We start from the raw sequence: 19,410 nt of genomic DNA, 5'->3' as shown, positions 1-19,410 counted from the left end.
GTGAAAACCCAACCGTGGAAATAAGTACTTTTGAGAGAGACCAGTTGGCCTGCAAAAGTATAAACCATTTACTCTTTGATCCTTTAAAGAAAAGGTTGGCCAACCCATGGTCTAATGTAAAGAGCTCAGAGGATGCAATGAATCTTTACTGTTTCCGCAAAGTAGATCAAAGTGGGGAAAACTTCACATCAGACTCACCCTACTTTATGTGCAGTAGATTGCTATGTGACTTTCTAAGGACAGGAAAAAGAGACTTTTATATGCTCCTTCCTTGTCCTTCTGCCCCAGGCAGCTACTCTCCTATTGAGCAACAGTCAGGAAGGGGCTGTAATAATTCCATATCCTCCAGAGACTGAAATTGGCAATGGAAAGAGAAGAGAGGTAATTGCCCTTCTTTCAATGGCTGGGTGTCTTGGGAGGCCCACAGCTGTCACATGGAGCATGCGCCCTCATCACTGAAGGAGGTGAGGAAAGAGAAGTCTTAGCAGAGAGCCTCAAACCTGTTCTGTACCATTGCTCCCATGGTATATCCACAGGGCTTTAGCCCTGAAAGCCAAGGGAAAGCAAAACTGCTCAAACACTCTGGTTAAACTATGTTCCAGGCTTATAAAATTCTATACAGGTTTTGAATGTTACTGTAGTGAAATGGTAATTAGAGGTAATGAGAAGCCTCCTGGGGAAACAGTAAAAATGACATTTTGTGAACCATCAGGTATTTCTACAACCCCAAATCCCTGCATTTATTATAACAAAGGTGGTTAAGCCTAAACTCCACTTCCCAGCATGTCTCATCCTCAGTTCCATGATGAGGAGGACCAGGGTGATGGATGCCCTAATGTGCCCTGGACAATGGACAGCAAGCTGATTCGATTCACCACCCACCTGATTTGGAGAGATTTTCCCAAAGATCTCCCAGCTTTGAGGATCCACTGAAATGTCCTGAGGGGAAAATAACAGCACATCTTATTTTAAGGAGTCCCCAAAGGGGTCCAGAGAGAGATCAGTGAGCCTGCCTTGCCAATTTCATTGTTCAAAGCACGCCTTAAACTATACTGGGCACACGCTGAGTTTGCTTTCAGCTTTTCAGGAGCACTTCAGCCGATTTCCAGTCCTTACAGACTTGGGAGTTTTTCATGATCCCTGTAAAAATATTCCATCATTGCCAATCATTTCTTTGTCATAAATATGTCTTGCCAATTGGTTTAAAATGTAATAGAGGGCTTCCCTTGTGGCTCAGTAGTTAAAACAAAAATCCACTTGCCAATGCAGGGAACGTGCATTGGCCCCTGATCGATCCCTGATCTGGGAAGATCCCACACGCCACAGAGCAACTAAGCCCCTGTGCCACAGCTATTGAGCCTGTGCGCTGGAGCCCAGGGACCACAACTATTGAGCCCACAGGCTGAAACCACTGAAGCCCACGCACCCTACAGGCCATGCTAGGCAACAGGAGAAGCCTCCGCAATGAGAAGCCCCTGCACCACAACTAGAGAGCAGCTCCCCCGGCCGCTCCTAGAGGAAAGCCTGTATAGCAATGAAGACCCAGCGCAGCCAAAAATAAATAAATAATTTTTTTAATGTGGTGTGTGTGTGGAATATTACTCAGCCAGTTGCAGCAAAATGAATGGACCAGAGAATATTATACTTATCAAAGTAAAACAAAGACAAATACTAAACACTTATACATGGAATCAAAAATATAATATGAACAAATCTATCTTCAAAACAGAATTACAGCCATTGAAAAACAAACTTATGGTTAGCAAGGAAGAAAGGGACAAATTACAATGGGATTAACAGACACAAACTACTACACACAAGATAGATAAGCAAGAAGGATTTAGCGTGGAACAGAAGGGATTATGCTCGCTATCTTCTAAGAACCTAATGTGGAATATAGTCAGGAAAATATAATCAGAATATAATCAGAATCCCCTGGTGGTCCAGTGGGTAGGACTTCTGTTCACTGCTGCAGCCCAGGTTCACTCCCTGGTTAGGAATCTAAAATCCTGCAAGCCACACAGCACGAACAGTATTTAAAAGAAATAAAGTGTACAACGTTTTGACATAAGGATACACCCATGACATCACCTCCAATACCAGATAATGAAAACACCCATCACCTCCCCCAAATTTTTTTGTACTTTCTAAGAATCCATCTCAATAACGTCAGATATGCAGATGACACCACCCTTATGGTAGAAAGTGAAGAAGAACTAAAGAGCCTCTTGATGAAAGTGAAAGAGGAGAGTGAAAAAGTAGGCTTACAGCTCAACATTCAGAAAACTAAGATCATGGCATCCGGTCCCATCACTTCATCGAAGATAGATGGGGAAACAGTGGAAACAGTGGCTGACTTTATTTTTCTGGGTTCCAAAATCACTGCAGATGGTGATTGCAGCCATGAAATGAAAAGATGCTTGCTCCTTGGAAGGAAAGTTATGACCAACCTAGAGAGCATATTAAAAAGCAGAGACATTACTTTGCCAACAAAGGTCCATCTAGTCAAGGCTATGGTTTTTCCAGTGGTCACGTATGGATGTGAGAGTTGGACTATAAAGAAAGCTGAGCACCAAAGAATTGATGCTTTTGAACTGTGGTGTTGGAGAAGACTCTTGAGAGTCCCTTGGACTGCAAGGAGATCCAACCAGTCCATCCTGAAGGAGATCAGTCCTGGGTGTTCATTGGAAGGACTGAGGCTGAAGCTGAAACTCCAGTACTTTGGCCACCTGATGCGAAAAACTGACTCATTGGAAAAGACCCTGATACTGGGAAAGATTGAGGGCAGGAGGAAAGGGGACGACAGAGGATGAGACGGTTGGATGGCATCACTGAGTCAACAGACATGGGTTTGGGTGGACTCTGGGAGTTGGTGATGGACAGGGAGGCCTGGCGTGCTGCAGTTCATGAGGTTGCAAAGAGTCGGACATGACTGAGTGACTGAACCGAACTGAAGAATCCATCCCTCCACCTCTTACTATAGATTGGCTCGAATTTTCTATACTTTTACATAAACTGATTCTTGCAGGGTTATGGGATGAATCTTGTTTCTCCAAGCGTTCTCACCCCTAGTACCTCAGAATGAGACCGTATTCAAATTCTTAAAGAGATCATTAAATTAAAATGAGGTCATTAGGGTGGGCCCCAATCCTACATGATTGGTGTCTTTCTAAAAAGAGGGGATTTGGACACAGACATAGAGGGAGGACACAGGGAGAAGATGGCCACCTGCAAGCCAAGGAGAGGGGCTCAGAAGAAAACAACCATGCCGACACCTAGAGATCAGCTTTCTAAACTCCAGATCTGCGGGAAAATAAATTTCTATGGTTTAAGTAGCTCAGCCTGTGGTGCCCACCTTAGCAAACCAATATATACAGTATGTACTCTTGGTTTTGTTTGGTTTCTTTCATTCAGTATAACTATGACATGGTAAACATCCATATTCTTTTCCATTGCTGTGTTTCATCAGATGGGCTTCCCTGGTGGCTCAGTGGTAAAGAATCCACCTGTCAATGCAGGAGACTCGGGTTCAATCCCTGGGTCAGGAAGATCCCGTGAAGAAGGAAATGGCAACCCACTCTAGTAGTCTTGCCTGGAAAATCCCATGGACAGAGGAGCCTGGTGGGCTATAGTCCACAGGGTTACAAACAGTCTGAGCACACATGTTCAACTATTTTAAATGGACCTTTTAGATGAGGATAAAGAGTTGGATTTTTAGTCTATTTGCAGAAGGAAACCACTGGTAGATTTTGAGCACTAGAGTAACATGGTAAGATTTCTTGGTAAAATTTCTTTCTAGATCACCTTCACAGCAGCGGTTAACAGAAGTGAGAGTGGGGCGAGGGGTCAGTTAAGGAGGGCAGTGTAAACAAGGGCAGATGAGAACTAGGGAAAAGTTGGAGATGGCAGAGACAGGGCAGAGTGAGGGTCCAGTTCCAAAGGTATTTGCAAGGAGAGTCAGGACTTGGTGACTAACAGACCCACCAGTTGGTGTGGGGTGAGAGAGAAAGAGGGGTTAGGATGGCCCTGTGGGTTTCTGCCTTGGGTAGTAATAAGCAGTCTGATAGGAGTGGGTCATTCCCAGAGAATTTAGGACAGGGATTAATCACACTGGTGGTGCCAACTCCAAGATTTTGATTGAGTCAAAGCAAGGGCATGTGCAGAAGATGGCTAAAACGTTGGTGAAAGGAAGAGCCAAGTAACCCCATTTTTTTTTTAGACCTACCACCCTCTTCTCATCACTTGCCAATTTCATGAGTCACTGTCTTCCCACCAGCCTGGCTGAGTTAAAGGCCCCTCCTTGGCGTCCAGGTCTTCTCAGGCAAGGCTCTGTCCCTCTGGTTAATACTTTATATCAAACTTTTTGTTTCCCACACTAAGCAGTGAGCATCTCAAGGTCAAGAACCCAGTGTTTTTTGTCTCCTCTCAATGTGCGGCAATGTCCCTGGCAATGGGCAGACACTCAGCTGACTGTGTTGATGTAAATTAAAGAGGGATCTCCCTGGTGGTGCAGTGGTTAATGGAGAAGGCAATGGCAACCCACTCCAGTGTTCTTGCCTGGAGAATCCCAGGGATGGAGGAGCCTGATGGGCTGCCGTCTATGGGGTCGCATAGAGTTGGACACAACTGAAGTGACTTAGCAGCAGCAGCAGCAGCAGTGGTTAAGAAATCACCTGCCACTGCAGGGACATGGGTTCAATCCCTGGTCCAGGAAGACCCCCACATGCTGTGGAGCAGCTACAACCCCGCCCGCCCACCACAACTAGAGAATCCTTGCACCACAGTTAAAGGTCCCGCGTGGTGCCCCGAAGACCCCATGTGCCACAACTAAGCCCTGATGCAGTCAAGTAAATAAATATTTTAAAAATTAATTAATGGACGTGCAGTAAGGGAACCACACAATGAACAGTGACTAACCTTTCCTAACTCATACTGTGTAGTTAGTGGAGACCCAGCCACCATCCCAGCTGCCCGTGGTGGGGGGCAGTTTTGAGAAAATGGTGCAAGGCTGAAGAGTTAACAGACTGCTTCAGCTTTCCTCCACCCCCAGGAGAAAATCAGAGGCCCACCACCCACCAGCCGCCTGCGGATCTGAGTCATGGACTGCTCCCCCTGCCAGGAACCAGCCCCACACGGCCAGAGATGTGTCCGGGGCTTCCCAACGCCCCCTGCAGCCCAGTTCTCCGGGCTTCTCATCTCTCAGCTCATCCTTGGTCTTCGAGCAGTTCATTCAGAGGCAGCGAGGAGCCAGCGTGGGCCCTGGCAGGCCCTGCGGCATTTCTGGCTCCTGGGGCCGGCGTTCAGGCCTCGCGCCATGCTGTGGTTAGCGGGAGCGCTCACCAGTGTCTGCCGGGGCGCTGGAGGCTGACTTCTGTTCCAGACTGGTGGGCTGGGGAGACAAGACGGAACTAAGTGACACAACTCCAGCAGAATACTGCTAACAGTTTCCAGTCCCTTTTCCCTCCCCCTTCTTTGCAGAGCTTCCAGAAAACTCCTTCCTCTTGCGTCCTCCTCCTATGCTCTCATCCATCCATGAGATCTCAGGAGTGTGTCTTGCTTTTGGAGCTGGAGAGTGTGGAGAGGTATCTGCAAAGTGGCCGTGACGTCCCAAGTTCTCATTCTCTTCATGATCTCTTCTAATCTTCCAAAGACCCTCCTCTCCCTTCCAACCTTTCTGTCTGGATTTCCATCTCATGATTTAAAACGTATATTCTATCTCCCTCACCCCACATCCCTTTCCTCCCCATAGACAAAGCGTAGATGTACGGTAGGCTTAGTGACATCAAAAGAGATTTTTCATTTCAGAATACACATTTTTCCTTGGAAGAGAAAGTCAAAAATTCACTGGCAAAATAACATGGATGATGTGGATGCTCATTTCCAGTAATTACGGTGCCACTGTCCCTGTTCCCTAATTAAGGCAAAAACTAGTACTCTTTTGGGGGCCCTAATTTCTTTCCTTTCTCATGTTGTCAAAAAGGAGTCCACCAACAGCTCCTTTTGAACCGAAAATTATTAAGCTTTAGTCTCAAGCCAAAAAAACATTTATTTTGGAAAGTTTGAATCAAATTTTCTGAGTTACTCATGAAAGAAAAGGTCATGAAAATGCAATATTTCTGACTTTTTTTTTAACTTCCTCAGCTTTTGGAATTCTCTCCATTCAAAAATCTTTTTTTTTTTTTTTTCCAAATAAACCTGAACTTTTTATGCCCTCAGATTCTCATAACAAACTAGTCACAAGTTGTACTTGAAAGAGTGATATTTAAAATGTTAAAGTACATCAATAAGCTCTCTGCTTAGGTACCAATGAATTCCCAATACTAATTGGCCATCTCTTAGTTATGCATATGATTGTCTGGGGATGCAAATAATATAAAGAGTGGGAGGTTCCACAGTCCTGTTTATTCTTGGAGTATCTTAACTTCTAGAAATTTATAATTCTTCAAAAAAATGATGGGGCCATGTTACAAAAATTAGCTCCATAATGCATTTCATCATTTTCTAAATATTCTACGTTAGGAATAAATTAATGGACCTTATTTAAAAGCTGACTCAAGGAATACAGTAAAAGCACCCCCTTGCTGTCTGTATTTCTGTCTTCTACACTATTGCACTGACTACATGATGGAAATGAGCAGAAGAGACAAATTATGAACCAGACATGTGCTTTAGTAATCTAGCAGTATTTGTAATTCCACATTCCCTAAGGTTGCAGGAACTAATTAAGTGTTTTCGCTTAAAAGGCCACCTGGGGGCTGCATGGGGTCCAGAAGTAAATTGTGAATAGAGCCATCAAATGACATGATTGGATTGTTTAATTCTATCAAAAAAGAATTTAAAATATGCATCACTGAAGGTAATTCGCCATGAGAAAAATCTACTTAGAGAAAATCAAAAATAGGTTTGCCCAGCTCTGTCTCTCTATAAATCTTGATGTCTGTGTCACTCAGTTTGACTTTAAGAGCTGCCCCAGGCACCCAGGGGAGGCAGACGTGGCCCGGTGAGAGGCTCGGAACCAGGATGGCTCGCTCCTACTTCCAAAGCTGCCTGAGGACATGTACCTCCCAGACCATCCCAGCTCTGTGACCGCCGGCAACACACCCGTCTCCTCCTAAAACAAAGCGGTTAAAGGATGACTGAAGTAGAAACACAGTCTCTAGCTGAAAAACTCCAATTCTCCAAGCAGAGAATTAGGCTGAAAGACTAGCTGATGATGGACTGGCTTGGTTCTTCTTTTCTTTTCTAACGTGTATTTCATTTGATTGAGGAGCCAGTGAGTTCAAAGAGTTTTGAATTTTACTGAAGAACGTTGACGGTTTCTACACTCTGAGAGAATCTTTTTGCTTCAGAACCACCCCCTTGAATAATTACTCTAAATGACTGTTGATACACCCGAAATCGGAATTGCTCTTGAATACATGTTAAGGCCGAGCCAGTTCTTTAACGAGTTCTCCCTGGGACTCCCCTGCGATCCAAGGGTTAAGACTCTGCACTTCCAATGCAAGGGGCTTGGGTTGGCTTCCTGGTTGGGGAGCTAGGTTCCTGCACACCATGCCGTGCAGCGAAAAATTAGAAAAAAAATAAACAAAACCAGTAAGTTCTCCCCAAATGATGTAGCCCGCAACAAAAATTCTTTCCTCCGAACCCCTACACCACGTACCATCTGTAACACTTGTTTGGCACATACATGCTGATGTTTATTATTACTGCTCATTAACACATGTGTCCCAGTTTCTCAGCTAAATCATAATTACCCTGAAGGCCAGAACCATTACAAGATAGATTCTTACTTGGAAGACACTTTAAAAGTATGATGGGGAAATTAAACTTCTTTATATCCCACAAGGTCTTCACTGATGTTTCTAACCTATGTGCCAGTTTACTAAGTCATTCTGGCGTTGTTTATATGGACTGTGGCATTCTATATTTAACACCCTGTGATACCACTGCCTATAACAAGGGATATTTGAATACAGACCACTGACTGACTCTATCCTTCACTGAGTCCTCATTTTCAACAAGGAGTAAGCTAAAGTCCTTACCTTCTCCAGGAAAGCTGAGCACCAAAGAATTGATGCTTTTGAACTGTGGTGTTGGAGAAGACTCGAGAGTCCCTTGGACTGCAAGGACATCCAACCAGTCCATCCTAAAGGAGACCAGTCCTGGGTGTTCATTGGAGGGACTGATGCTGAAGCTGAAACTCCAATACTTTGGCCACCTCATGCAAAGAACTGACTCATTTGAAAAGACCCTGATGCTGGGAAAGATTGAAGGTGGGAGGAGAAGGGGATGTCAGAGGATAGATGGTTGGGTGGCATCACCAACTCAATGGACATGAGTGTGAGCAAGCTCCAGGAGTTGATGATGGACAGGAGGCCTGGCGTGCTGCAGTCCAAGGGGTCGCAGAGCCGGACACAGCTGAGAGACTAAACTGAACTCCCCGAGGGAAATGGTGAGTGGGCGAGTATTTTCCAGATCCAATCCCACAGATCAAGCCAACCAAAAACCAGGATATTTCTGGAATCACTGGCTCCGTTCTGAATGGACTGACCAGTCACAGAAAGCCGAAGTCAATCCCACTGATATTTAAGTCAGAGCAGACTAGAGCAATCAGGTGCAGCAAACCATAGCAGGGCAGAGAGGAATTCACCCAGAACCACCCCCAGACGCCCTGTATCTGACTGCACGCCAGTCCTGGCGCTTGTGTAAATCTCACAGTCACAGCCTGGCATTTCATGGGCATGCATAACCCCATCATGACAAGATGAATAAACGACCTAGAAGAGTTACAAGCTCGGAAGACCAACGAGACTGACCAGGTAACAAAAAAACAAGAGAAACGGGCCCATCCTAAGGCAGGCAACAGGGGGCGGTGGGGCCTGGATCAGCCGGAAGACACGCACCCCACCTAAAGGAAGCAGTTGGTTTTTGTTCCTGCCAGCTGACACCTTGCAGAAACTCAGGCCCAATGCTGCCAGAGTTTTCTTTTTCCAAAGAACTTAAAAAAAAAAAAAAAAGATCTTAATTTTAATGTGAATGCTCCAAGTTTTACATGTTGGTAGCCAATAGGAATTTTTTTGGAAGAGTGGGTAAATCAAAGAAAACACAACTGTATACCAGATGTGGCTCAAGGGCCAACAGTCTGCAGTGTCCAATTTATATAATTCATTGTAACTAAATATAGCCTATGTTCCCCAATACATCAAATATTATTTTTAATCTGTTTTTACAACAGAGCTCAAGGTTTTTTTTTTTTCCTGCCTCAACTAAACATTATTTCTGTTTTTCTTCATGTTGCCCTCCCAAGTCTAGTTCCAAGTTTTTAATTTGTGGGTTTTGATCCTCCGTTCTTGGTTACATCCTCTTAGCAGTTGGAAGAGTGCTTCTTACTGTTTTACAACATAGTCTTCCACTTTTAAAAACAACAAAAGTATTTTTTACTCCTTGTTTTTCCTGGGTTTAAGGTAAAAAAAAAAACCCTCTTCATTTTCTTTCCTGACAATGACCAGTATCATGACTGATGTCAAAAGAGCCGAGGGGCGGCGGGGATTAAACTAAGTTTATTTTGATGCTTAGTCTTTTTACAGAGAGAATATTCTGAAAAATGTAAAGTCGTTCAAAAAAATACAGAAAGAATGTTGTTGTTGGTTCAACACCAGGCGCTTTGGTGAAACGATAAGATTTTTAAAAAGCAAAGCTTTTCACCAGGTGTATGACACCATTTCACATAGCCATTTGGGTTTAAATGGAATGAAACTGGGAAAAAAAGGCATTTTGCATTTGTAATTCAGTTAAATAGCTGCAACACATGAATTGGTCTGCTGGTAGTTCCCCGTATGTTCTTTTAGTTCTTTCAACATTTTCTCCACAACCACTAAAAATGATCCCTTTTCTAGGAGGCATAACTTCTTATTCTTAAATCTAATAGTGGGGTTTTTTTTTTTTTTTTTGGCCTTTGGATCAATCATTACTATTACCAGGGTCTGAAAATCAATGATCAAGTACTCATCATCATTAAATAATACTCATATGCACCTGGGGGTATATTACTCTCCCATGACAGCACCCAAAATCTTACATACCATGCAAATTTTCATTTAAGAAAAAGAAAGGCAACTTCTTCTTTCTGAGATACACACTAAACTCTAATAATGATGTTGTTTCTTACTCAGATCACCAAGTCATGAAGGAAAAATGACTATTCCTGAGGAGAATCTCTTTCATCTTTTATTTCAATCATGTATGGCTTTATTTGAAAAGCTCAGTTATTGATATTATGATAAGATATCCAACTTATTACCTATTATATTTTTCAACACAGTTATATATCAGACACAATCTCATAAATGTCGACATTACTTCTGGCCCTTGGACCTACTTTCTCAGAACCTAAAAAAACAAAACAAAACAAAAACAAGTAATTCCATTGGAACAGTCAGCCAAGATTCATTATATAGCTAGTATTTCAGTTCCATGTCTTTGGAACTCACATGAGTTCCAATCAGTTCCATGTGATTGGTCTTCCCAGTCACAAAGTTGAACACCTTGAAGTTAAAGATTCGAATCTTCTCTTCCTTACTTCCCACACCCAACCAGTGGCCAAAAGTACCAACTCTACTTTCACAGTATTTGATGCATGTATATCTCCTGCCCTCCTCCATTAACTTTTCAGCCCACTAATCCAGAATTCCAGTTACCAGTTAAGGATGGAATCCGTGAGTATAAGGTCATTGGCTATGTCTGGATACAATCAGGAGCCCGAAGCCAGGTTCCAACCTCAAGTCAAGACTAAGTGCTAGGGATCGGAGTCATTATCAAGGCATCTCCAGGCTGAGAGTCAGATAATGATCCGAAAACTCCTCAAGGCACTCTGGAGTGGCTGTCAGTCTTAAGGAATGTCTGAATAAGAAATTTCATTTTCACTGAGACCTGCCCTGGATGACCTCATCCTCTAAGAGGATCTAAACAGGCTGAGACCAACTACTAGAGTACGACAGGGATAATTTTCATCTGAATTCCCTGGGGGCAGGTTCTGGCAAATTGAAGAGAGTATCAAGGACAGGGCATTTTGTCCTGAACCCCATTTCAGACTACCTGTAGTGAAATCAACCTGTGGATCCAACATGTATGATGCCCAGAAGTTTCTGAAGCTCTTCCAAATGGGGTTGAAAGCTTGGTGTAGAAGAGTGGAATGCCCAGGGACCAGCCATGATGAGATAGAAGTTGACTTTGCAGTGGAGGCTGGCAGTGACTACCAATCAGAAACCAAAAGCAAGATATGGCAGAGGCACAGTGGATCTTGGTATCATTGAGACCCAAAGGATGACCATACCAGCAAGCTGGGATTGTAGATGCCTAGCTAGGCTGAGGCACACTGAACCACAGATTAAGTCAACCACCAATTCCATTCCCGGGGTTTCCTTCATAGCTCAGTTGGTAAAGAATCTGCCTGCAATGCAGGAGACCCCAGTTTGATTCCTGGGTCAGGAAGATCTGCTGGAGAAGAGATAGGCTACCCACTCCAGTATTCTTGGGCTTCCCTTGTGGCTCAGCTCGTAAAGAATCTGCCTGCAACATGGGAGACCTGGGTTCAATCCCTGGGTTGGGAAGATCCCCTGGAGAAGGGAAAGGCTACCCACACAACTGAGCAACTTTCACTTTCACTTTCAATTCCATTCCCAGCAGAGGGATAAACAGACATCATCCCAAAGACCAAGAAGAGTGGTAAGACTCCCACAACTCCCCCCACCAGTAAAGAGTGAACCAAACACTTTCTCCACTAGTATCCCATGCCATTTTGAAAAAGAGTCAAGGACAGAGCAGAAATAATAATATGAATATGAGGTAATACTTTCTGAGAACTTAACAAAGACAGGTCCCATTCTAAGTACTTACGCTAATTCACTGAATTCTCTCAACAACCTTCGAAGATTTTATTATATTAAATATTATTATCTCACATTAGTAGAAATTGAGAAAGAGTAAATAACTTGTGTAAGGACACAGTTACTAAGTGGCAGAAAACAGACTGCTTGACTCTATAGCCCTCACATCACCTCTATGACAATGTTTCTCTTTAAGAAAGAAGAAATCCCTGCCCCATGGAAACTTACAAGATGGTACAGGAAATAAAACTTTTAAAAAACTAATAACCAGGAAGTGAAGTAAACCTACTCTTCCGCAGTAGACCCAGCTGCCATTTTGAAGAAGCGTTAGGAAAGGAGAGAAGCATAGAAATAATGGTGCCGATAGATATATTGACCCTTTTCTACAGGCCGGGCATGGTTTTAAGCACTTTAGATCTATTAACTCATTTACTCCTCATTACAACCCTTCAACATGGCTTCCCTGGTGGCGCCGTCGTCAAGAATCCGCCTGTCAACGCAGGAGACACAGGTTCAGTCCCTGGGTCGGGAAGATTCCCCTGGAGAAAGGAATGGCAACCCACTCCAGTATTCTTGCCTGGGAAATCCCATGGAAAAAGGAGCGTGGCAGGCTACAGTCCATGGGGTTGCAAAAGAGTCGGGCACAACAACAACAACCCTTTGCTATAGAATGGAACTTTATGCTAGAAACATTCTACTTTCTCTTCTCCAATACAGTAGCCACTAACTATATGTTGTCTATTAAGCCTTTGAAATGTGGCTGGTACAAATGAAGAAATAAATTGTTACCCTCACTTAATTTTAATTAAATTTAAATAATCATACAGGGCTAGTGTACACTGAATTGGATGGCACAGAAGTAGATATTTTTCCTACTTTACACATGAGGACACTGAGGCAGAGTAGCTACGTAATTTGTCCAAAGTCACTGAGCAAAGTCATTGTTTGAACCCAGGAAGTATAACTCTGGAGCACAGATTTTTAACTCAACATTTCCATGACAAATTCTGAACAATTATCCCAGAACACTGAGCACTGGATGAAACATTTTATTTTTTTTTTTTCCCCTAAACAGTTGGGGCCGGATCTATAACTTGACAAAATAAAGACATTAATTTTCTCCTTAGAGTTTCTCAAGTGCGCCGTCTGTTCTCCAGTAAATATAGTGTGTTTCAGTGTGGCTGAGGCCGTCCCATTTGGCTTGGTTGCACCTGAATCCCTTGCATCCAGACAACTGCCCAACTGTTACCAGAAAAGGTCTAAACCAAAAAGGGCATGGCAAGCATAGTGGAGAGCCAAGCCCGTCGAATCAAGGCTGCCAGGATGGCAGCTCACAGGTACAAGGACCCTGCGGTCAAGAGGAACAGATGAGGGTGAGGGGTCATTGTCAGTAATAACAGTAAGGGTGCTAGGCAACTGTAAACCAGAGCCATGAGGCCAGGGAGAAACACTAATTTAGAGAGTTGAATTGGAAGGACTTTCTTAAACCAGAGGCATATCCTTAAAATCGGCAAATGCTCAGAACAGATACACCATAAACTTCATAGTCTGCTCAGCCCCCAGTGACATCTTGATTGAGTTCAAGAAAAGTTTAGGACTTCCAGGGTGGTCGAATGGTTAGGACTCTGGCACTTCCAGTGCAGGGGGCATGAGTTTGATGCCTGGTCATGGAACTAGGACCCCACATGCTACGCAGCATGGCCAATAAATAAAATTTAATTAAAAAAAGAGAAAAGTTTACCTCTCCCTAGTTTAACGTTCATCGGTGATCCACTGACAATAACATCCCTCCCCTCATTCTAAAGTTTTTAAAGACCTCATTTTTGTTTTTAAAGAGCTCTTAGCTACCCGTGAAGGAAACACTGAAAGATATACCAAGAAGCACTTTTATTGGAATTAAGCACTCTTATACTTTTTTAGATGCTATAATTCATGCACAAAAAGAACGAAACGTGCCCAGTTTTTCTCTGAATTCAACTCCCTGTGTCTCACTCTGATTTCAGGGTGGTGAATCTGAGAGACTGGTTTCTATGGGTTCCATCTTGAAAAATGGTTTTTGCTGGAAATTAAATCAGGGAATCTTTGTCTGAGGGAACAGTTGGGCTTGAAATAAAGCTGCTTTCTCTTTGGAATAAAAGATCACATTAAATTTTTGAGAAAGGGAAAATCATCAGAACACCCTGGAAACCAAGGACTTTTAAGTGCAAGTTTTATCAAAGCAAAAGCAAGTCTACCCACTAAAATGCCCCCGTAGGAAGAACGATGGTTAAAGATTTATTGTGAAGAACAAAAACCTGGGGAAAACTGTGTGCCAAGGGGGTGAATTTTGCAATTGAAAATGTGTGTGTGTGCGGGTGTGTGTGACATTTGTGAAATTTCACAAAATGTTTCCGCTTTGCCAGGCAGTGTTCACAAAGCCAAACCTTGGAGCTCTACACAGCACCTAGGCCAAAAGCAATCAGCAGCCGGAGCCCACACAACAGCACATTAGCAAACATGCCAGCTTCCCTCGCATCACGCAGTCAGAGAACGAAAATCGCAGTGCTGAATTGCACAACTCCCAGAACATGAGAGAAAAACAAGACTGCAAAAAGGAAATAATTTAAAGAGCAAGTGATTATTAACAACAGTACAAGATGGAGAGGTAAGCTTCCACTCTTTCTGTATAACACACAGGCCAACCGAGTTTCCGAACTTGTTATTAATCTCATCAACCACCCTAAGGAAGTCAAGATTTGGTGTTAGTTAACCTACCTTTGTGGTCGTGGAGGTGTACTAACAGAAGCGCTGATTCATGCTGACGCGTGTTCTAGACCAGAGTCAGAAAATGTTCTCTGTAAAGAGCCAGACAGTAGATATTTCAGACTTCGGAAGACTCATAATCTTTGTTGCAAATACTCAATTCTGCCACCATATTATGAAAGCAGCCACAGACAGCACAGAAATCAATGAACATAGCTGTTGCAATGAACATAGCTGTTGCAATATATTTATTTCCTCGAATTCTATGCAGTTCTAATCTAGTCCAGATTTATCTAATCAAATTCCATCTAACATTTTTATACAAGAACCAGAATATGGACTAGATAAGATTATAAATTCTCTAACAAAAATGTTGGCTTCCGTGTCACTATCCAGTGTAAATGTGTCCCCTGCAAAGGAAATTATTTTAAGCAAATTCAGTTACTTGATTCCTCTTCTTTCCACAGACAATCACTTATAGATCAGTATTACCTTCTCTAAATTTCTGTAGCCTAATATTGTGCCTAAAACATAAGAGTAGATGGAGGACTAAACAACTGACTGGACAGCTTTTCATTCTTTCACTTGAAAAATAATCAAAATCGGAATCCTAAAATATAGTGGGAAAATATCTTCAAAGTTAAAAGGAAAAAAATTGGGGCTATTGATTCTTAAGCCGAATAACTCAATAAAGCCATTTACAGATATTCCAGAAATCAGTACCACCCACAAAGCCTTTTTTAAAAAGTTACTCAAGAGTTTTGTGTCAGAAAAATTAAAAACAAATCCAAGGAGAAGAAAGATGTGAGCTTCAAGAAGTGATGATTAAGTTAAGGACCACAAAAACTTTCCAACTACAGCAAAATAATTTTTCATAATGGTGTTTTGAAGCTTAATTCAATTATTAGGAAATAATCCTTACAAAATAAAGGCAAAATTTAAAGACAAACATGAAAATGAAATGGTATTTTTATCAAATTAGAGGAGGAACTAAAGAAAAAAAGAGGTAAGAGGCCAAGCTTCACACTTTTATCTTGTTTAAGGAGGAGGTGAGAGACAAAACTAACTCATGTTAGAAAATGACAAAAGGGAATATGTTCAAACATGTTATTAAGAAATAAGCATAAGCCCTAGATAACAGTGGTAGTATGTGTATCTTTCAAACCAGTAAACAAAAAAATAACAGTAAAGAAAATGAAATCACTCCAGGAAAAGGTAAAAACATTAATTTACATAAAAATAGGAAACCAACCAGGGATATCAGAGTGAGACCAAATGTTTCCATTTTCCTGGTAAATGGCGACAGATAAATTTCCCAATTCAAAGACAGAATTTCAGATTAGGTTTTTAAGCAAAACCCAGGTATATCTGTTTCCAAGAGATATGCCTAGAACAAAACGATTCAGAAAGATCAAATATAAAGTGATCAACAAAGATATAGTAGGCACATACTAACAATATAAAGCAGGAGTAGTAACAATTTAGTTAGTCAATGCAAGCAGCAGTAAATAAGACAAATGCAGTCCACTCCACAGGGGAAATTCAGTACATCTAACAGTTAACTATCAAACTACATTTTAAAAAAAAATCTGTCTGAATACAAAAAGCAATTGACAAATGTAATATCATAATGGAAAATTTAATACTTCTCAGAAATTGATAGGAAAAAACACACCAAAAAAGAGAGAGAATTTGAATAGCACAATTAACATGATTGATTTAGTAAATATATGGAAAATTTTGTAATAAAGGAAGCAGACTAAACATCCTTTCCAAACACCATTTATAACACTGATGATATATTTGGCCACAAAAATATTCTCAGAAGAGTTTTTAATAGTAGAAATCACGCAAACCATATCCCACAGCTATGATGCAACAAAGCTAAACATTAAAAACAAAAAAAAATGGTCAAATTAAAGTCTATCCACTAGAAATTTTTTAATGTTTTCTAATTAGTCTTGGATTAAAAAGAAATTGATGATTTATTTTGCAGACTATTTATAAAGTGGTAATACTGAGAGCACCACACATCAAAATTTAGGGGTTCATAGAATCTTATGGAAAACAAGAAAGGACTGAAAATAAGTGAACTAAAGCACTCATACTAACAGCTAAATAAAGAACAAATGAGCCTCCCCACATGCACAAAAAAGGATAAAAACCAGATGTGAGTATAGAAATAGAAATAGAGATATAAAATAGAAAAGAAAATAATTAGTTTACTTGGTCAATAAAAGCAAAGAAGTGTTGCTTAAAAAGTAAGCAGGGCAAATATAATCAGGAAAAAATGAAAATACAAATAGCAGTAGAAATAAGAGGTACTTAGCTATAGAAATAATAAATGTTAAAACCTTAGGAAAACACTTTATAAAATTTATGCACACATACTTGAAAATGTAGGTGAAATGGATAATTTTCTAAGACAGTGTGAATGCTCAAAATTGAGTCAAGAAAGGTTAAAAAAAAAAAAAAAAACCTGACTAAATCAATAACCATAAAATAAATGGAAAATTTAGTCAAGGATTAATCCTCCTCCAGTTTTGTTGTTCAAACTTTAAAAACTAGATGATTTCTGTTATTTAATACTCACATGTGCTAAGTCACTTTAGTTGTATTCAACTCTTTGTGACTCTATCGACTATAGCCCACCAGGTTCCTATGTCCAAGAGATTCTCCAGGCAAGAATACTGGAGAAAACCGCCATGCCCTTCTCTGGGGGATCCTCCTGACCCAGGGAAAACATCCACACCTTTTGTCTCCTGCATTGGCAGGTGGGTTCTTTAACACTAGCACCACCGGGAAGCTAAAAATGAAAGTATTAAAACATATCACAAGGTAAGAAACTCCCAGTATCAAAATTAAGAAAGAAAACTAGACATCAGTTAACTCATGAATATAAATGAAAAAGTTCTAAATAGCACATTGCTAAATTGAACCTAACAAGGTATTAAAACAGAAAACAAAGTATACCTAGAAAGGTTTATCCCAGGAGCATGAGGATAATTCAAAATTAAGACAATAAGAACATAATTTAGCATCTTAATAAATTAAAAATAAATAATGGTTATTTCAATCTATGCCAATACATTATATACTAAAGTTCAATATCTTTTTCCAAATGTAGAAAAACACTTCCTTAACTTATGAAGGTGATCAATCAGAAACCTATAGCTGTTATTACTCTTGATAATAAATATTAGACACACTGGCATTCAAAAATAAAACAAAAATATTTGCCATGACTACTATCACAGAATACAATGCACTGGGCACCAGAAGACAATAAGATATGAGCAACAAATGATACAAATAATGGAATATTGAAAAAGTAAAATTTCATTACTTGTGGACAATATGATTATCTAACCTACTGAGAGAGAGAGAGAAGCAATGGAATAATATTAAAACAAGTAAGAGAGTTCAATTATCAGATACAACAACAAAATTCAAAAATAATTTGTTCTCAACACTAACAATAACCAATAAAAAAATGTAATGGAAAAAATTCCATTAAAAACCAACAGAACTAAGAAAGATAAAATTAAGACGAACTCATACATGAAATAAAACTAATAAGAAATATGCAAGACAAGGATGCAAATTAAAATTTTTATTCAGAGCCAAAAAATAATCTCACTAAAAGGAGAAACTACCATAATTGTGAATGGTAAAAACCAATATTGTAAAACTAAAACTCTGTTATTTTCAAATTAGTCTACACATTAATGCTCAAAATATCAATTGAGACAGTATTCCACACTTCAATCTGAAGGGAAAGTGAGCAAGAAAAGGCATGATACTTTTGGAAAATAAATAAATTTTAATAACAAGATAAAAACTTACTGTAAAGCTATGGTAATCAAAACTGAGTGGCACTGGCATAAAGATAGACATGCAGACCAATGGAATGGAATACAGAGCCCAGAAGTAAATACTCACAGATATGGTCAAATGATTTTTTATAAGGTGCCAAGATTGAACCTGGGTCTCTCTCATTGCAGGCAGATTCTTTATTATTTGAACCACCACAGAAGCCCATGGGCATCATGCTAAGTGAGTAAGCCAGTCACTAAAGGACAAATACTGTATGAGTTCATTTATATGAGTTCCTTAGAGTAGTAAGGTTTCCCTGGTGGCTCGGTGGCAGAGAATCCGCTTGCAGTGCAGGAGACCCAGGTTTGATCCCTGAGTTGGGAAGATCCCCTGGAGAAGGAAGTGGCAACCCACTCCAGTATTCTTGCCTGGAGAATCCCACGGACAGAGGACTTTGGAGGGCTGCAGTCCATGGGGTCGCAGAGAGTCGGCACAACCGAGTGACTAAATAATAGCAACAAGAGTAGTCAAATTATTTTATAGAGAAAGAAAGCAGAATGACAGCTGCCAACGGCTGGGGGGAGGGAGAAATCGGGGAGTTAGTGATTAATGAGGACAGAGTTTCAGTTGGGAAAGATGAGAAAGTTCTGGCAATGAACAGTGGTGATGGTTGCACAACAATGTGAATGTCTTAAGGCTACTGAACTTTACAATTAAAAATTTAAAATGGTCGATTTTGTATTATGTGTATTTTGAAGCAATAGAAAAAAAGAGCAACTTGTTTTACTAGATATAAAAATTTATTTATAAAGCTATAAGAGTTAAACAGTGTGGTAACACTCAGTGTGGTAACGGCAGAGGTGAAAATAACCAGTGTAATATAATTAAATGATCAGAAACAAACACTGCTATTATGGAAATAATGTATGTGATAAAGATCATATTTAAATCTATGGGAACATGATCG

At 40.7% G+C, this 19,410-nt stretch overlaps 1 long non-coding RNA gene across 1 annotated transcript; it reads right to left on the bottom strand.

The window, feature by feature from the left end:
- Positions 1 to 5,141: 5,141 nt before the first annotated feature.
- On the bottom strand, positions 5,142 to 17,239 carry LOC133047574 (uncharacterized). The gene is made up of 4 exons (XR_009690777.1): positions 17,221 to 17,239; positions 15,880 to 16,014; positions 14,640 to 14,719; positions 5,142 to 5,389 (listed from the first exon to the last, which is right to left on the bottom strand). It is a non-coding gene; the product is annotated as an uncharacterized LOC133047574 (long non-coding RNA).
- Between the last annotated feature and the right edge of the window lie 2,171 nt (positions 17,240 to 19,410).

Source organism: Dama dama, chromosome 27 (genome assembly GCF_033118175.1).
Source record: "Dama dama isolate Ldn47 chromosome 27, ASM3311817v1, whole genome shotgun sequence".
Lineage (NCBI taxonomy): Eukaryota > Metazoa > Chordata > Mammalia > Artiodactyla > Cervidae > Dama > Dama dama.
The sequence above is the reverse complement of the archived record's forward strand: the minus strand, read 5'-3'. Positions and strand labels throughout refer to the sequence as shown.